Here is a 19,866-nt window from a genome sequence, read left to right on the forward strand (position 1 = left end):
TCAAACTTATTCCAGTGTCTGCCTGCCAGCTGAAAATCTTTACCAGTGTGTGTGTGTGTAGGCTACATGCCCCTACCCTCCCTCCAAAGCATGCATAGTCTACTGTAGCTACTAACATTACAGGGCTGATTCAATTAGAGTGAGAGATTATTTTATTATTGAACAATGGATTCACTTTTTCAATACTAGTTAAGGATACTATAGTTATCACGTTTCAAATTGGATTTATTAACTACAAAAAGGTAAGGTGTTTTTATTTTAATGCCGCTCTGCACACACAAGGTTGTTAGCTAGCTAGCTTGTTAGCTAGCTCTGGTCTAGCTCTCGAAAACTGTAGGCAGCATTATGTGTAATGTAATAGAAATAGTCAGTTAAAATGGATCTGACAGCATTTTAGCAACATTAAATCTTATTAAAATCTGTTCATATACACCCCCAGGAAGAATCTTACTTTTTTTCTGTCAAGTGAGCACTTCACACTTTCATAACTTCCTAGAAATTTTGGGAATTACGTATACTAAGGAATTTGTGAAAATTCTCTAGCAATATAGAGTGGGAAAACAGCCGTATGTTCGAAAAATGAATAGACAGTAAATAAAACCTCATAAAAACATCTGTATTGTCCAGGACCGAAGTTTACACAGACCAGTGCGTCATAGCCAATCAGAGCTACAGTAGGCCTATATGCAATTTGCCACATGGGACTGCCATCATTCACATTAAACTGAACTGTGGGTTTACAGGCAGTAGCAACAGCGCGACTTTAGATCATTAGAGCGCATTCGCCAAAAACACCGAATGGATTCCTGCAAATATGTAAATAGAACAGGAGTTCTCTTACATTTGGGAACTTCAGTTCTATTGATCAAACAACCATGAAAAGATAGGCAACTGGGGGAGGGAGCATATGCACAAACAACAACAAGATCAACAACTAATGAGAGCGAGATGAGCTAAATTCTTATATTAACCCTCTCAGACTTTTTCAGCTAGTTGGCTGTCAAAAATCACGCTGATAAACGATGGGGAAAAGTAGCCTGCTCATCATTCTGCAGCTTGCCTGCCAATACATGCTTGTACCAACCCACGTTTTGACAACTGAATGGGAACTTGCCTGCCTGTCAAATACATTTGATTGACAACTAGATATGCCAACTGTGGATAAGTCATTCAAGTTCAGTATAGCTAGCTAGCAAAGCAATTCACATTTCCTCTTAGCTCACCAAATGACACCTGCATCTCTAGCTGTAGCCACCAAAAAACGAAGAGGGTAAAAAGTTGGTCACTCACCCAATCCTCCAATGACATGACATCCTCCCAGCAGCTAGCTAGCTAACGTTAGGCTCCATGTTTTTAGCTCGCTAAATAGCTAGCTACATAAATAGATACACTAGCCCTGTGGTGTCAAACTCAATCAGCCAGGGGCCACATTGAGAAAAAAAAAATCCCAGGCCAGACATAACCTATTTGTTTTACAAAGAATCGTGCAACTGTGACCCAAACTGGCTATTGTTTTATTAGAGCCGTATATACGAAATCCGCATTTACCACTTATTGCTTAGCTAATAAAAAGTACATAGTATACAATCGGTGACTCAGTGTCATACTTGTTCTGATACCAGATTCGAATTGACGCAACCCTTAACACTAGCCAGCCTAGGCTACTGCTAAAATAGTGCTGTAATAGGCCTACATGTTTCTCCTTTGTATTGTGTTTTGATGCAGGTTTCTTTTTCTTGGTTAGTCATTGTCAAGTTTTCAAAACTGAAGCCAGACTGCAACATTTTAGTAGCCTAGTAGACATGCCAGTGGACGGTGGCATGTGTCTGTATACTTAAACAGGACAAATGAAAGCAATTGAAGTTTAATTCAGAGATGCAAGCTCATCAGGCTGTAATTTCATAAAGTAGATGACTCAACTCGCGTGTGTCTCCTATTTGACACAGATGCTAGCCTATTAGCCACGTTATGACACCCTAATACAACAGCAATCAGTCGATATAATCCAGAACTATCATCAGAAATCACGCGATATGAATCAGACAGTGGGGCGCCGCCTGCCCCACTAGTTGGTCAGAAGGTTCAAGTCAACGTTTCATATCATGGTGTAGATGTACTGTATAGCTCAGCTATCACCATTGAGACCGTGTCTGTGCCTCGACCTGGGTTGGGCAAAACTAAACATGGCGGTGTTCGCCTTAGTAATCTCACTAGGATAAAGACCACCTCCATTCCTGTCATTATTGAAAGAGATCATGATACCTCACATCTCAAAATAGGGCTACTTAATGTTAGATCCCTTACTTCAAAGGCAATTATAGTCAATGAACTAATCACTGATCATAATCTTGATGTGATTGGCCTGACTGAAACATGGCTTAAGCCTGATGAATTTACTGTGTTAAATGAGGCCTCACCTCCTGGCTACACTAGTGACCATATCCCCCGTGCATCCCGCAAAGGCGGAGGTGTTGCTAACATTTACGATAGCAAATTTCAATTTACAAAAAAAAAAAATGACGTTTTCGTCTTTCGAGCTTCTAGTCATGAAATCTATGCAGCCTACTCAATCACTTTTTATAGCTACTGTTTACAGGCCTCCTGGGCCATATACAGCGTTCCTCACTGAGTTCCCTGAATTCCTATCGGACCTTGTAGTCATAGCGGATAATATTCTAATCTTTGGTGACTTTAATATTCACATGGAAAAGTCCACAGACCCACTCCAAAAGGCTTTCGGAGCCATCATCGACTCAGTGGGTTTTGTCCAACATGTCTCTGGACCCACTCACTGTCACAGTCATACGCTGGACCTAGTTTTGTCCCATGGAATAAATGTTGTGGATCTTAATGTTTTTCCTCATAATCCTGGACTATCGGACCACCATTTTATTACGTTTGCAATTGCAACAAATAATCTGCTCAGACCCCAACCAAGGATCATCAAAAGTCGTGCTATAAATTCACAGACAACACAAAGATTCCTTGATGTCCTTCCAGAATCCCTCTGTCTACCCAAGGACGCCAGAGGACAAAAATCAGTTAACCACCTAACTGAGGAACTCAACTTAACCTTGCGCAATACCCTAGATGCAGTTGCACCCCTAAAAACTAAAAACATTTCTCATAAGAAACTAGCTCCCTGGTACACAGAAAATACCCGAGCTCTGAAGCAAGCTTCCAGAAAATTGGAACGGAAATGGCGCCACACCAAACTGGAAGTCTTCCGACTAGCTTGGAAAGACAGTACTGTGCAGTACCGAAGAGCCCTTACTGCTGCTCGATCATCCTATTTTTCTAACTTAATTGAGGAAAATAAGAACAATCCAAAATTCCTTTTTGATACTGTCGCAAAGCTAACTAAAAAGCAGCATTCCCCAAGAGAGGATGACTTTCACTTTAGCAGTGATAAATTCGTGAACTTCTTTGAGGAAAAGATTATGATTATTAGAAAGCAAATTACGGACTCCTCCTTAAATCTGCGTATTCCTTCAAAGCTCAGTTGTCCTGAGTCTGCACAACTCTGCCAGGACCTAGGATCAAGAGAGACGCTCAAGTGTTTTAGCACTATATCTCTTGACACAATGATGAAAATAATCATGGCCTCTAAACCTTCAAGCTGCATACTGGACCCTATTCCAACTAAACTACTGAAAGAGCTGCTTCCTGTGCTTGGCCCTCCTATGTTGAACATAATAAACGGCTCTCTATCCACCGGATGTGTACCAAACTCACTAAAAGTGGCAGTAATAAAGCCTCTCTTGAAAAAGCCAAACCTTGACCCAGAAAATATAAAAAACTATCGGCCTATATCGAATCTTCCATTCCTCTCAAAAATTTTAGAAAAGGCTGTTGCGCAACAACTCACTGCCTTCCTGAAGACAAACAATGTATACGAAATGCTTCAGTCTGGTTTTAGACCCCATCATAGCACTGAGACGGCACTTGTGAAGGTGGTAAATGACATTCTAATGGCATCGGACCGAGGCTCTGCATCTGTCCTCGTGCTCCTAGACCTTAGTGCTGCTTTTGATACCATCGATCACCACATTCTTTTGGAGAGATTGGAAACCCAAATTGGTCTACACGGACAAGTTCTGGCCTGGTTTAGATCTTATCTGTCGGAAAGATATCAGTTTGTCTCTGTGAATGGTTTGTCCTCTGACAAATCAACTGTAAATTTCGGTGTTCCTCAAGGTTCCGTTTTAGGACCACTATTGTTTTCACTATATATTTTACCTCTTGGGGATGTCATTCGAAAATATAATGTTAACTTTCACTGCTATGCGGATGACACACAGCTGTACATTTCAATTAAACATGGTGAAGCCCCAAAATTGCCCTTGCTAGAAGAATGTGTTTCAGACATAAGGAAGTGGATGGCTGCAAACTTTCTACTTTTAAACTCGGACAAAACAGAGATGCTTGTTCTAGGTCCCAAGAAACAAAGAGATCTTCTGTTGAATCTGACAATTAATCTTAATGGTTGTACAGTCGTCTCAAATAAAACTGTGAAGGACCTCGGCGTTACTCTGGACCCTGATCTCTCTTTTGAAGAACATATCAAGACCATTTCAAGGACAGCTTTTTTCCATCTACGTAACATTGCAAAAATCAGAAACTTTCTGTCCAAAAATGATGCAGAAAAATTTATCCATGCTTTTGTCACTTCCAGGTTAGACTACTGCAATGCACTACTTTCCGGCTACCCGGATAAAGCACTAAATAAACTTCAGTTAGTGCTAAATACGGCTGCTAGAATCCTGACTAGAACCAAAAAATTTGATCATATTACTCCAGTGCTAGCCTCTCTACACTGGCTTCCTGTCAAAGCAAGGGCTGATTTCAAGGTTTTACTGCTAACCTACAAAGCATTACATGGGCTTGCTCCTACCTATCTCTCTGATTTGGTCCTGCCGTACATACCTACACGTACGCTACGGTCACAAGACGCAGGCCTCCTAATTGTCCCTAGAATTTTTAAGCAAACAGCTGGAGGCAGGGCTTTCTCCTATAGAGCTCCATTTTTATGGAACGGTCTGCCTACCCATGTCAGAGACGCAAACTCGGTCTCAACCTTTAAGTCTCTACTGAAGACTCATCTCTTCAGTGGGTCATATGATTGAGTGTAGTCTGGCCCAGGAGTGGGAGGGTGAACGGAAAGGCTCTGGAGCAACGAACCGCCCTTGCTGTCTCTGCCTGGCCGGTTCCCCTCTTTCCACTGGGATTCTCTGCCTCTAACCCTATTACAGGGGCTGAGTCACTGGCTTTACTGGGGCTCTCTCATGCCGTCCCTGGAGGGGGTGCGTCACCTGAGTGGGTTGAGTCACTGATGTGGTCATCCTGTCTGGGTTGGCGCCCCCCCCCCCCCCCCCCCCTTGGGTTGTGCCGTGGCGGAGGTCTTTGTGGGCTATACTCAGCCTTGTCTCAGGATGGTAAGTTGGTGGTTGAAGATATCCCTCTAGTGTTGTGCTTTGGCAAAGTGGGTGGGGTTATATCCTTCCTGTTTGGCCCTGTCCGGGGGTGTCCTCGGATGGGGCCACAGTGTCTCCTGACCCCTCCTGTCTCAGCCTCCAGTATTTATGCTGCAGTAGTTTATGTGTCGGGGGGATAGGGTCAGTTTGTTATATCTGGAGTACTTCTCCTGTCCTATTCGGTGTCCTGTGTGAATCTAAGTGTGCGTTCTCTAATTCTCTCCTTCTCTCTTTCTCTCTCTCGGAGGACCTGAGCCCTAGGACCATGCCCCAGGACTACCTGACATGATGACTCCTTGCTGTCCCCAGTCCACCTGGCTGTGCTGCTGCTCCAGTTTCAACTGACCTGAGCCATAGGACCATGCCCCAGGAATACCTGACATGATGACTCCTTGCTGTCCCCAGTCCACCTGACTGTGCTGCTGCTCCAGTTTCAACTATTCTGCCTTATTATTATTCGACCATGCTGGTCATTTATGAACATTTGAACATCTTGACCATGTTTTGTTATAATCTCCACCCGGCACAGCCAGAAGAGGACTGGCCACCCCACATAGCCTGGTTCCTCTCTAGGTTTCTTCCTAGGTTTTGGCCTTTCTAGGGAGTTTTTCCTAGCCGCCGTGCTTCTACACCTGCATTGCTTGCTGTTTGGGGTTTTAGGCTGGGTTTCTGTACAGCACTTTGAGATATCAGCCGATGTACGAAGGGCTATATAAAATGAATTTGATTGATTGATTGATTGACAATGATACAATAGCGCAAGGTCACATTTCAAGCATAGCCGACAACCAGACCTCCCTTGTTCGCAATATGAAGCAAAATTATAATTAATAAATAATAAATAAACATTGAATTTGCAGCTCCTAAATTAATAAAAACATTTAAAACATAGTTTTAAACATCACCTCTGAACATTGGTAGCCTGTGGGCGCGTTGCAGGTCAACACGGGTGCATTTATTGCTAGGCTGTGGTTGCGTTGCTATTCCGCTGGCACATGGCAGGTCAACTTCATTGCTTCTTAATTGATGGGTGTATTACAATGCTTGGATATTTAACATAACAGATTAGCATAATTTGGTTTAGACTATTTGATGATTTATTGGCCTCTACTTGTATTTACTTATTACAAATCCCAAATCACTATTGCAGGGCTGACGAACTCTGTTCCTGGAGAGCTACCATCCTGTAGGTTTTCGCTCCAAACCCAGTAGTAATTAATGTGATTCAGCTTATCAACCAATTAGTTAGGTGAGCAAGATAAGGGCTTGAACAAAAATATACACTTCCATTCAAACCCAGAATCCTTTACTGGATTTCTCCAGACCGCCAACACTTGTATTATGCCTTAGTGATTTCTTAGCTGATTATGGCCCACTTCTCATATGAAGTCTGTGATATGTATACTGATCCTTATATAACACTAGATTAAGGTATGTCTTAAGAAGTGTCATTCTGTTCTTAGGACAAAGAAGATCGTACATTTTTCCCGATCAAAGAGAGGTTTGAAAGCCTTATTTGACCAGTGAATGATCAGGAGAGGGTCGCCTCTGCTGGCTGAGGCAGCCATCAGAACTGGACTGTCGGAGAGTGTGGTGGAGGTGAAGGTCATTCATGTTCTGTTTTGCAATCTATGAACAGAAGAAAGTGTTTTGGCTTTTTGTAATATCTCCCTGAGTTCTGGGAAAAACATTTGGCTTAGGACTACTTAGGAAACTCCCTGATGATTCACCTTTTATTTAAGACATTGAATTGAAAACATCCTAACCTTCTGCTCCCTTGGGTGGTATGGTTCGGCAGAGTCAAGTCTCAAAGCATCCCATCACTCTACAAATCAAGAACCATCCATTAATCCAGACAATTGTACTAAGACACACCCACTATAGGACCAGTATCAACTGCTGCTGTCAGGTCAAAGGCTCAAAACCCCACTCTGTGGAACAGTGGAGGTATACCAAACCATTTTTGATATACTCCGAGGACTGTTATTAGCATGTTTTAACCACTCTTATAAAAATAGAAGATTAGCATACATTCAACAATAAGGTCTGATTTCATTATTAATGAAACAAGATCCAAGTGGTAAATATAAAGATCCAGTTGTCACGACTCCGACCGAAGGTGGCTCCCCTTCCCGTCCGGGTGGCGCTCGGCGGTCGTCGTCGCCGGCCTACTAGCTGCCACTGATTATTTCCTCCCCCTCCCTTATGTGTTCATTGAGTGCACCTGTTTTGAATTATGTATAATTAGTGAGGCTTTATTTAGTCAGCCGGCCCGCCTGGTTCCTTGTGCGGGATTAATTATTGTGACCTTCTGTGTTGTGTAAACTTGTGTGCACGTCTGTGAGTTACGTGCTTTCCCATTTCGTGGGTCTTTTCTGGACAGTTTAAGTCCCCCTGTTTGGGGCGTTTGTTTTGTATTACGCCCTGTGTTTTCGTGGGGTTGGCTTATGTTCGCCGTTGTGGTGCATTAAAATAGCACTCCCCTGAACTCTCTGCTTCCTGCGCCTGACTTCTCACCCACTACACTCAGAACGTTACACCAGTCCATAAAAAATTGGAGCCTTCTTACACTTCAAAATGCATAGCTCATAGAATTAAAAAGGTATTGTCGGATATTGTAAATCCTAATCAGACATGGACGATACATTGGAGATAATATAAGACAAGTACTGGAAACAATTGAACACTATGAACTATCTGGGAAAACAGGCCTGTTATTCATAGTTGACTTTGAAAAGCCATTTTATGAAGTATGACCGGACTGGAATATTTCAATTTTGGAGAATCTCTTCTAAAATGGGTAAAAGTTATGTATATTAACCATAGCTGTAAAATAATCAATAATGCCTAGAAAGTTTTAAACTTGGAAGAGGAGTAAAACAGGGTTGTCCACTATCGGCATATAGTATCTATTTATATTTCCATCGAAATGTTAGCTGTGAAAATCAGATCCAACATTAATATCAACAGGTTAGAAATCCAGGGCTTAAAACAAAGGTGTCATTGTACGCTTTTAAATCCATAATTTGGATCCCCCCACAGTCTCTAGATAATTTTTGTAACCTCTCTGGATTACATTTAAACTCAGTTTTTCACAATTCCTGACATTTAATCCTAGTAAAAGTTTACTGTCTTAGGTCAGTTAGGATCACCACTTTATTTTAAGAATGTGAAATGTCAGAATAATAGTAGAGAGAATGATGTATTTCAGCATGTATTTCTTTCATCACATTCCCAGTTGGTCAGAAGTTTACATACACTCAATTAGTATTTGGTAGCATTGCTTTTACATTGTTTAACTTGGGTCAAATGTTTCGGGTAGCCTTCCACAAGCTTCCACAATAAGTTGGGTGAATTTTGGCCCATTCCTCCTGACAGAGCTGGTGTAACGAGTCAGGTATGTAGGCCTCCTTGCTCACACACACTTTTTCAGTTTTGACTACACATTTTCTATATGATTGAGGTCAGGGCTTTGTGAGGGCCACTCCAATACCTTGACTTTGTTGTCCTTAAGCCATTTTGCCACAACTTTGGAAGTGTGCTTGGGGTCATTGTCTATTTGAAAGACCCATTTGCGACCAAGATTTAACTTGATGTCTTGAGATGTTGCTTCAATATATCCACATAATTTTCCCCCCTCATGATGTCATGTATTTTGTGAAGTGCGCCAGTCCCTCCTGAAGCAAACCACCCCACAACATGATACTGCAACCCTCGTGCTTCACGGTTGGGATGGTGGTCTTCGGCTTGCAAGTCTCCCCCTTTTCCCTCCAAACATAAATATGGTCATTATGGCCAAAAAGTTATATTTTTGTTTCATCAGATCAGAGGACATTTCTCCAAAAAGTATGATATTTGTCCCCATGTGCAGTTGCAAACCGTAGTCTAGCTTTTTTATGGCGGTTTTTGAGCAGTGGCTTCTTCCTTGCTGAGCATCCTTTCAGGTTATGTTGATATAGAACTCATTTTACACTGGATATAGATACTTATGTACCTGTTTCCTCCAGCATCTTCACAATGTCCTTTGCTGTTGTTTGGGGATTGATTTGCACTTTCGCACAAAAGTATGTTCATCTCTAGGAGACAGAACGCTTCTCCTTTCTGTGGTATGACGGCTGCGTGGTCCCATGGTGTTTATACTTGCGCACTACTGTTTGTACAGATGCACATGGTACATTCAGGCTTTTGGAAATTGCTCCCAAGAATGAACCAGACTTGTGGAGGTTTACAATTTTTTTTTCTGAGGTCTTGGCTGATTTCTTTTGATTTTCCCATGATGTCAAGCAAAGAGGCACTGAGTTTGAAGGTGGGCCTTTAAATACATCCACAGGTACACCTCCAATTGACTCCAGTGATGTCAATTAGCCTATCAGAAGCTGCTAAAGCCATGACATAATTTTCTGGAATTTTCCAAGCTGTTTAAAGGCACAGTCAACATAGTGTGTGTAAACTTCTGACCCACTGGAATTGTGATACAGTGAAATAATCTGTCTGTAAACAATTGTTGGAAAAATTATTTGTTTCATGCACAAAGTAGATGTCCTAACCGACTTGCCAAAACTATAGTTTGTTAACAAGAAATTTGTGGAGTGGTTGAAAAACTAGTTTTAATTTTTCCATCCTAAGTTTATGTAAACTTCTGACTTCGACTGTATATATATAAAAAATATATTTAAAAAATCTTTGAATGAGTAGGTGTGTCCAAACTTTTGACTGGTACTATATATATATTGTACCAGTCAAAAGTATATATATAGTACCAGTCAAAAGTTTGGACATACCTACTCATTCAACAGTTTTTCTTATTTTTTTTACTATTTTCTATTAACTATTAAATAATAAACTGAGCAAAAAAAGAAACGTCTTTTCACTGTCAACTATGTTTATTTTCAGCAAACTTAACATGTGTAAATATTTGTATGAACATAACAAGATTCCACAACTGAGACATAAACTGAACAAGTTCCACAAACATGTGACTAACAGAAATTGAATAATGTCTCCCTGAACAAATTGGGAGTCAAAATCAAAAGTAACAGTCAGTATCTGGTGTGGCCACTAGTTGCATTAAGTACTGCAGTGCATCTCCTCCTCATGGACAGCACCAGATTTGCCAGTTCTTGCTGTGAGATGTTACCCCACTCTTCCACCAAGGCACCTGCAAGTTCCCGGACATTTCTGAAGGGAGTGGCCCTAGCCCTCACCCTCCGATCCCAGACGTGCTCAATGGGATTGAGATATGGGCTTTTCACTGGCCATGGCAGAACACTTACATTCCTGTATTGCAGGAAATCCTGCACAGAACGAGCAGTATGGCTAGTGGCATTGTCATGCTGGAGGGTCATGTCAGGATGGGCCTGCAGGAAGGGTACCACATGTGGGAGGAGGATGTCTTCCCTGTAAAGCACAGCGTTGAGATTGCCAACAAGCTCAGTCCGATGATGCTGTGACATACCGCCCCAGACCATGACGGACCTTCCACCTCCAAATCGATTCTGCTCCAGAGTACAGGCCTCGGTGTAACGCTCATACTTTTGATGATAAACGCAAATCCGACCATCAACCTTTGTCAGTGAGCACTTTTTGCCAGTCCTGTCTGGTCCAGCGACGTTGGGTTTGTGCCCATATGTGATGTTGTTGCCTGTAGTGTCTGGTAAGGACCTGCCTTACAACAGGCCTACAAGCCCTCAGTCCAGCCTCTCTCAGCCTATTGCAGATAGTCTGAGCACTGATGGAGGGATTGTGTGTTCCTGGTGTAACTCTGGAAGTTGTTGTTGCCATACTGTACCTGTCCCGCAGGTGTGATGTTCAGATGTACTGATCCTGTGCAGGTGTTGTTACACGTGGTCTGCCTCTGCGAGGATGATCAGCTGTCGGTCCTGTCTCGCCAGTAGCGCTGTCTTAGGCGTCTCACAGTACAGACATTGCAATTTATTGCCCTGGCCACATCTGCAGTCCTCATGCCTCCTTGCAGCATGCCTAAGGCACGTTCACGCAGATGAGCAGGGACCCTGGACATCTTTTTTTTGTGGTGTTTTTCAGCGCCAGTAGAAAGGCCTCTTTAGTGTCCTAAGTTTTCATAACTGTGACCTTAATTGCCTACCATCTGTAAGCTGTTAGTGTCTTAACGACTGTTCCACAGGTGCATGTTCATTAATTGTTTATGGTTCATTGAACAAGCATGGGAACAGTGTTTAAACCCTTTACAATGAAGATTTTTTGATTTTTACGAATTATCTTTGAAAGACAGGGTCCTAAAAAGGGACGTTTCTTTAGTAACCAAAAAAAGTCTTAAACAAATCTAAATATATTTATATTTGATATTCTTCAAAGTAGCCACCGTTTGCCTTGATGACAGATTTGCACACTCTTGGCAAGTAAATGTTTTGTTGTTTGTTGTTTGATCTTTTACCTTTTATTTAACTAGGCAAGTCAGTTAAGAACAAATTCTTATTTACAATAACGGCCTACCAGAAGGCAAAAGATCAACTGCGGGGACGGGGCTGGGATAAAAAAATATATATATATAGCAGAAAACACACATCACAACAAGAGAAACACCACAACATTACAATAAAGAGAGATCTAAGACAACACATAACATGGCAGCAACACATGAAAACACAGCATGGTAGCAACACAACATGGTAGCGGTACAAAACATCGTACAAACATTATTGGGAACAGACAACAGCATAAAGGGCAAGAAGGTAGAGACAATACATAACACAAATATAAAGGGTCACAATAGTAAATAATGACATTTTTAAACTTTTACTTGAAAAAAAGTAATGGATTTGGATTTGATAGTTGGAGTTAGATTTGAGATACAGATTTAAAATACAGAGAACTCTGCCCTGTCCACCTGCGGAAGGTTTTCCTATACATTTTTTTAGGTGTTGTCTTTTTTTTTTTTACATTTAATTTAATGTATTATTTATCTTGTCTAATTCTACATTATTTTTTGTTAGGTTATCTAGATGTAAGGTATGGGGGTCGACACAGCATTTCTTGTTCACAGCATTCCTTGTTTGTAATTTCCACTTTGAAATATCAGACTTGATTTTCCCTTATGAGAAATGTATCAACCACCGACAAAAAAAGTATATTTATTATAATCCACATAACAATTCACATGTCCCGTAACCGCAGGATTATTTTCCTGCTGTAGCAAATTAACTCAAATGAAGATCCTACATCTGTACCTCTTATAATGCCTTTAAACATACAGTACAGTGCCTCTTTTATTGTTACATCTAGGCAAACCTGTAGCTTCACAGTCAAAGTTCAAGGGGTTCGACAAGGACAGGGTGCAAGGAGTACAAGCCTTATTCAACCAGAAGTATAGTACATCATTTTATTTGAAATAACTATTTAAAAAGGTATTGTATGTCCGTGATCCAGCAATTAAATAACGGTCCTGGTTTAAGCAAGCTTAAAACATGTAACCACTCAAATTCACAGTCAGAGTTCTAGGTACGGTAAGGGATGACATTTGATTCATAAAAACACATGTGGTAGCTGTGATCATTGAAATAGAGGGCATGCCTGGTGGGATAGAGTTAAAAAAAGCCGTCCCAATATGGTATGGACCAAGCATTTACCATTTTGGATGCCAGCCGTGGCATCAGGTTAACATTAAGTAAGACACAATGCTCTGTACAATGTATCAATGCAGAATTGTAATGTCTTGGTCATTGAGATGAACAACATTGACATGTAAAGTACAGGCAGTGACTTGACCATTTCTTTAGACAATCAGGGCTTTAAACAGATACCCATTGTGGCCATTGCTAAGGTCAATGGTGGGCTTTGATTTTAGAATATCTGTTTGCAGCTGGGAGTGGAGTGGAGCTGGGCCTGGAGCTGGAACAGGGCCAGTAGTTGGTGATGGGCCTGGGCCTTTAACTGGAGGTTGGGCGGAGGCTGGAGCTGGAGGTTGGGCTGAGGTGTACCCAATCCATGTCTCAATTGTCTCAAGGCTTAAAAATCCTTATTTAACCTGTCTTCACCCCTTCATCTACACGGATTGAAGTGGATTTAACAAGTGACATCAATAAGGGATCATAGCTTTCACCTGGATTCATCTGGTCAGTCTATGTCATGGAAAGAGCAGGTGTCCTTCTAAGGTAGGACCACAACCTCTCCATCTGTTCTCCGTCAGCAAACCCACTACCAGTCACATACCTGACACCATCAGTGACCTGAAATGTAAAGTACAAACAGAAACCATAATGAGTATTACAATGCTTGATGATGATTACTGTTAGGGCAACTGTCTGCAAATACAAATATGTGGTGTTAAACAGCATAAATGAAAAATAAATATTTTATTTATGACCTGACAGGGAACATCATGAGCATAGGCATGAAAGGCTGGCACTGCAAATGTGGTGTCCACCATCAAATCGGAACAGTTTTTCTAAATGTCAAAAATGTATTTAGGGTAGGAACAGTTCGGTTGTGCATTTTTGTGTAAAACATTACTTATGATTTCAAAGCTGGTATGGAGCAATAAGTTTCAAGCCATTCATAAAACTGTATCAAGCGATTCATGAATCATGGCTACATGGCTACGTGATTATTGTAGCTTAATGGGTGTAACTTCTGTTGACAATTTCGATCACTTTTGGAAACAAAACACGTTTTATAAGGAGGATGGGATCCACCCAAATCATTTGGGTTCCTGGATCCTTTCACAGCATTATAAGGCTGCGTTGAGACATTGACCCAAGCCCAGTTTAGCTAATTCCTACCATTATGACAGAGAGTTGTCATAATGCTTTAGCAAATGTACATTACACCGGGGTGTTGGTAGACACAATGTAAGTAACCTAACTTGTCCCTCTAACTGCCCTGAATGCCTCTGCTGATCCTATAGCTATTGTATGCTATTGTATGTGCCTATGAACCAGATTTATACTGTTAGCACTGAGGCGGCCTGCCCTAGGAGGAAGTCCACTGTGTGCAGCTCACCCTGCACTAAAATAAATATGAGCATATCTACTTCTGCTAAGCTTCCCAGTAAAGCAACGTAAACAAGTAAGCATCTCAGAGGAAAAGGGCTCAAAATAGCCCATGTTAACATATGTAGCTTAAGAAACAAGGCTCGTGAAATTAATAATTTGCTAGTAAGAGATATACCTCTATAAGAGGTAGAACAATATGTTTTGTAGTGATTCCTATATTGTTGATGTAAAGAATATTTGTTGGACCGTTGTGTTTAAAGAGGAGCAAACAGACGCAAACAGACTTGACACATTTATGAAATTGCTTATTCCAGTTACTAATAAGTATGCACCCATTAAGAAAATAACTGTAAAAACTGATGATAAAAATGATGTTTGACCAGATACAATGCTATTTTAAAGTAAACAAATTGACATCAAACATTCAGCATACTTATAGGGAAGGACATTCAACAAGAACAGCACTTACACAAATTACTGATGAGTGGCTGAGAGAAATTGCTGATAAAACGATTGTGGGCGCTGTTTTTTGTTAGAAGTATGTCGATAATAAAGCAAGGCTCTAAATGTTATTTTTTTGTACTTTTACCCCTTTTCTCCCCAATTTCATGGAATCCAATTGGTAGTTACAGTCCTGTCTCATCGCTGCAACTCTCATACGGATTCGGGAGATGCAAAGGTAGAGAGCCGTGCATCTTCTGAAACACAACCCAGCCAAGCCACACTGCTTCTTGATACAATGACCGCTTAACCCGGAAGCCAGTTGCACCAATGTATCTGAGGTAGCACCGTACACCTGGCGACCGTGTCAGCATGCACTGCGCCTGGACCACCACAGGAGTAGTTAGAGCGTGATGGGACAAGAACATCCCTGCCGGCCAAACCATCCCCTAATCCGGACAACGCTGGGCCAATTGTGCGCCGCCCCATGGTTCTCCCGGTCTCGGCCGGCTGCGACAGAGCCTGGACTCAAATCAGGATCTCTAGTTGCACAGCTAGCACTGCGATACAGTGCCTTAGACCACCGCGCCACTCGGGAGGCGGCTCTACCTTCTTAACAGAATTATCAACTAGGCAGGTCCTACAGGCCCTAGTTTTGTCACACCTGGACTACTGTTCAGTCGTGTGGTCAAGTTCCACATGCCAGAGTCTGTGGCAATTCAGGGAAAATTTCAGAGTGACAACTAAAAATACAATTTCGTAACATTAAACATTCTTGAAAATGCAAGTGTCTTACACCCTTCAAAAGATTAGAATATTGGTAATCAAACTACGTTTTCCAATTTAAAATAGCTATTACAGAGAACCAATACCATGCTTTTGTTTGAGAAGAGTAATCAAGAACAGAAACATTTTCCGCCATGACAGTTTTTAGACTTTCACATCTGAAGGTAAAATTATGACTTACATTCTGATATCTTGCTCTTATTTCTCTTCCTGAGTATCCAATTGATCAAATGAAGTGCCGTTTTCTTTGATAAAATCAATTTTTATAGCCTAAATCTAAACATTTTGTAAACTATTTGTGCCGGGAATTCCATCTCTATCATTTTTTTACGGAGCATTCGGCGTGAATCGCCCATGTAAACAATCGTTTATATAGTCATGGTGGGTTTCAGTGCATTCCTCTGGATGTTCGCAACACAGTCAAACAACGTTGTTTTTTTTGCTGGGAGAATTGACCGAAGTGAGCTGATTTGAAGACAACGATAAATGACTACCTGACGCACCAATAATTTTAGCGAAGCTTCATTGATTGACTATATTTCTGCCCAATGACAACGGATCTTCTTGAAATCTAGCTGGGTAGATCAAATCAAATCAAATTTTATTTGTCACATACACATGGTTAGCAGATGTTAATGCGAGTGTAGCGAAATGCTTGGGCTTCTAGTTCCAACAATGCAGTAACAACCAACAAGTAATCTAGCTAACAATTCCAAAATGACTACCTTATAGACACAAGTGTAAGGGGATAAAGAATATGTACATAAGATATATGAATGAGTGATGGTACAGAGCGGCATAGGCAAGATACAGTAGATGGTATTGAGTGCAGTATATACATATGAGATGAGTATGTAAACAAAGTGGCATAGTTAAAGTGGCTAGTGATACATGTATTACATAAAGATGCAGTAGATGATATAGAGTACAGTATATACATATACATATGAGATGAATAATGTAGGGTATGTAAACATTATATTAGGTAGCATTGTTTAAAGTGGCTAGTGATATATTTTACATCATTTCCCATCAATTCCCATTATTAAAGTGGCTGGAGTTGAGTCAGTGTGTTGGCAACAGCCACTCAATGTTAGTGGTGGATGTTTAAAAGTCTGATGGCCTTGAGATAGAAGCTGTTTTTCAGTCTCTCGGTCCCAGCTTTGATGCACCTGTACTGACCTCGCCTTCTGGATGATAGCGGGGTGAACAGGCAGTGGCTCGGGTGGTTGTTGTCCTTGATGATCTTTATGTGACATCGGGTGGTGTAGGTGTCCTGGAGGGCAGGTAGTTTGCCCCCGGTGATGCGTTGTGCAGACCTTAGTACCCTCTGGAGAGCCTTACGGTTGTGGGCGGAGCAGTTGCCGTACCAGGCGGTGATAGAGCCCGACAGGATGCTCTCGATTGTGCATCTGTAGAAGTTTGTGAGTGCTTTTGGTGACAAGCCAAATTCCTTCAGCCTCACGATGCTGTCTGTGTGGGTGGACCAATTCAGTTTGTCTGTGATGTGTACGCCGAGGAACTTAAAACTTACTACCCTCTCCACTACTGTTCCATCGATGTGGATAGGTGGGTGTTCCCTCTGCTGTTTCCTGAAGTCCACAATCATCTCCTTAGTTTTGTTGACGTTGAGTGTGAGGTTATTTTCCTGACACCACACTCCGAGGGCCCTCACCTCCTCCCTGTAGGCCGTCTCGTCGTTGTCTCGTCGTCGTTGTTGGTAATCAAGCCTACCACTGTTGTGTCGTCCGCAAACTTGATGATTGAGTTGGTGGCCACGCAGTCGTGGGTGAACAGGGAGTACAGGAGAGGGCTCAGAACGCACCCTTGTGGGGCCCCAGTGTTGAGGATCAGCGGGGTGGAAATGTTGTTGCCTACCCTAACCACTCGAGCTTGATGACGAGCTATGGTGTTAAATGCCGAGCTGTAGTCGATGAACAGCATTCTCACATAGGTATTCCTCTTGTCCAGATGGGTTAGGGCAGTGTGCAGTGTGGTTGAGATTGCATCGTCTGTGGACCTATTTGGGCGGTAAGCAAATTGGAGTGGGTCTAGGGTGTCAGGTAGGGTGGAGGTGATATGGTCCTTGACTAGTCTCTCAAAGCACTTCATGATGACGGAAGTGAGTGCTACGGGGCGGTAGTCGTTTAGCTCAGTTACCTTAGCTTTCTTGGGAACAGGAACAATGGTGGCCCTCTTGAAGCATGTGGGAACAACAGACTGGGATAGGGATTGATTGAATATGTCCGTAAACACACCAGCCAGCTGGTCTGCCCATGCTCTGAGGGCGCGGCTGGGGATGCCGTCTGGGCCTGCAGCCTTGCGAGGGTTGACACGTTTAAATGTTTTCCTCACGTCGGCTGCAGTGAAGGAGAGTCCGCATGTTTTAGTTGCGGGCCGTGTCAGTGGCACTGTATTGTCCTCAAAGCGGGCAAAAAAGTTATTTAGTTTGCCTGGGAGCAAGACATCCTGGTCCGTGACGGGGCTGGTTCTCTTCTTGTAATCCGTGATTGACTGTAGACCCTGCCACATACCTCTTGTGTCTGAGCCGTTGAATTGAGATTCTACTTTGTCTCTATACTGACGCTTAGCTTGTTTGATTGCCTTGCGGAGGGAATAGTTACACTGTTTGTATTCGGTCATGTTTCCGGTCACCTTATCCTGATTAAAAGCAATGGTTCGGGCTTTCAGTTTCACACGAATGCTGCCATCAATGCACGGTTTCTTGTTTGGGAATGTTTTAATCGTTGCTATGCGAACGACATCTTCAACGCACGTTCTAATGAACTCGCTCACCGAATCAGCGTATTCGTCAATGTTGTTGTCTGACGCAATACGAAACATATCCCAGTCCACGTGATGGAAGCAGTCTTCAGACTGCAGTCTTCAGACTGGAAGCAGTCTTCAGACTGGAAACAGACCTCAGCGCGGGAGCTTCTTGTTTTAGTTTCTGTCTGTAGGCAGGGATCAACAAAATGGAGTCGTGGTCAGCTTTTCCAAATGGGGGGCGGGGCAGGGCCTTATATGCGTTGCGGAAGTTGGAATAGCAGTGATCCAAGGTTTTTCCAGCCCTGGTTGCGCAATCATCAACCTAGATAGCCAATGAGCTGAGGTAAACGCCAGTATGTAATGGTTTGGGGTTGGACCACAATTACTTGGTTGTAATCGCACGCGCAGGGAACTCCATTTTCGCCTTGACGATCAGAGGGGTTGCTGTAAAGGCTTTTTACGTGCAGCTGTATTTCGGAAAGTTGTAGTTTCAACGATTTCATTGAAGATATCCTGGCGAATACTTCATGTAAAGCGAAGTCAAACTCTAAAGTGAAAGTGAGACAGATTTTTTGTTTGAGGAATCTTGGAGTGTTATGATTCAAACGAACTGAGGAGCTGTTTCTGCAAGGACAGGACGTACTTCTGGACGGGTAAGTGCTAATGCCGTTTTATGAAATATAAAAATATATATATATTATATATAAAAAATAAAATATATATTTATATATTTTTGCAATGAAATGTGTAGTTTGTTTTTGTGTGTGTTGGTTTGTTTGGGTGTGTGTGTGTGTGTGTGTGTGTGTGTGTGTGTGTGTGTGTGTGTGTGTATATATATATATATATATACACACACAACAATGGCCGGAGTTGAATGGAACACCTTAGTGACTGTTCCCTCTGCTCTATACAATCAATACATATCTGTTTATTTTATGTGATGATAAAAGGCTCATACAATACAAATATTTTTTAAATGTTTTCTTTCACAGTGATAGCGACTCCGACTGGGAGGCCCCGGTGCCAAGCTGCCCGCTCTACCTGTGCCTTCAGTGGTGTTCATATGCATCAGTTCATTACTGCAGGCATGACTGTGCCTCAGAGCCAAAAGGGCACAGCATGGAGGCGTCGTTGTGTTCTGTGTCGCATGAAAGGCACCACTTGTTCAGTTTGCCTCTGCTTTACATCAGAAAGAGACTGCTATGGGACATGGCACAGGCAGCAAAATATTATGACGAGGACTTCCAAGGGGTGTGTACTGTTTTTTTTTAAATGTTTATTTTCTAATATTAAAAAAAAAAATGTTTTGTGTGTGTGTGTGTTAGAATTGCTTTTTGATATGTTGTATATAGTTATTTGCACTGCTGTATATAGTTATAGGTTATTTCACCAATTCGGCCACTTGGGTACATTTGGGCAACTTGTGT

General features: G+C 42.0%; 1 long non-coding RNA gene across 1 annotated transcript; it reads right to left on the reverse strand.

The window, feature by feature from the left end:
• Nucleotides 1-12,567: 12,567 nt before the first annotated feature.
• Nucleotides 12,568-16,914, reverse strand: LOC149975498 (uncharacterized). Its single transcript, XR_016488453.1, has 2 exons — nt 15,852-16,914; nt 12,568-13,678 (listed from the first exon to the last, which is right to left on the reverse strand). It is a non-coding gene; the product is annotated as an uncharacterized LOC149975498 (long non-coding RNA).
• Nucleotides 16,915-19,866: the final 2,952 nt, after the last annotated feature.

The sequence above is a fragment of the Oncorhynchus mykiss genome, chromosome 18 (assembly GCF_057628025.1).
Source record: "Oncorhynchus mykiss isolate SJ-2025 chromosome 18, ASM5762802v1, whole genome shotgun sequence".
Classification (NCBI taxonomy): Eukaryota; Metazoa; Chordata; class Actinopteri; order Salmoniformes; family Salmonidae; genus Oncorhynchus; species Oncorhynchus mykiss.